Consider the following 803-nt stretch of genomic DNA (forward strand, 5'->3'; position numbering starts at 1 on the left):
CTGATGGAACCTGAGTTAGAGTTAGTTATTATCAGCTGCAGAAGGTAGCTCACAAGCACCCAAAAGTACATGTGTATCTATAGAAAGTGAGAGACATTTCTTTGGAAACGCTGCATTTCGAGATGCTAGAAGCATCAGAGGATTAGTGCATAGCCCAAGAAAGGAGAGGAAGGCTGAGAAAGTGGCTCAGTGGATAGGTGCTTGACACACAACCCTGACAACCTGAATTTGGGTTCTTGGAATTTGCATAAAAAGCTAGAGCTGGTCATGCTAATCTTCTCTGTATCATTCCAATTGTAGTGTATGTGCTGCCGAAGCAAGCACAAGACCGTGATGGGGGATACCCATAGTAACAGCTGACCCGAGCTAGTGGGAAGTCAGTGACTCCCAACTGACAGCAGGGGAACCTGCATAGTCCTAAACTAGGCCCTCTAAATGTGGGTGACAGATTGTGGGGCTACTGGCAGTGGTACCAGGCAGGATTTATCCCTAGTGCTTGAACTGGCTTTTTGGAGCCCATTCTCTTTGAAGAGATACTTTGCTCAGCCTAGTATAGGGGGGAGGGCCTTGGTCCTGCCCCAAAGTGATGTGCCAGATTTTGTTGCCTCACTAAGGGAAGCTTACCCTCTCTGAGGAGTGAATGGGGTGTGGGGTGGGGGAAAGGAGGGGGATGGGAGGAGGGGAGGGAGTGGTGGGATTGGTATGTAAAATGAGATAAGATTGCTTTAAAAATAAATAAATTTAAATATTAAAAAAAACCGAGATGTGGTAGCACACGTCTGTAATCCTATCATTGCTAAGGT

At 46.5% G+C, this 803-nt stretch overlaps 1 non-coding gene across 1 annotated transcript; it reads right to left on the minus strand.

Annotated features, from left to right (window-relative positions):
* Positions 1 to 218: 218 nt before the first annotated feature.
* On the minus strand, positions 219 to 324 carry LOC121432772. The gene has a single exon (XR_005972226.1). It is a non-coding gene; the product is annotated as a U6 spliceosomal RNA (small nuclear RNA).
* Positions 325 to 803: the final 479 nt, after the last annotated feature.

The sequence above is a fragment of the Microtus oregoni genome, unplaced genomic scaffold, assembly GCF_018167655.1.
Source record: "Microtus oregoni isolate MIOR12 unplaced genomic scaffold, Mior012 000035F_ref0000213, whole genome shotgun sequence".
In the NCBI taxonomy this organism is placed as follows: domain Eukaryota; kingdom Metazoa; phylum Chordata; class Mammalia; order Rodentia; family Cricetidae; genus Microtus; species Microtus oregoni.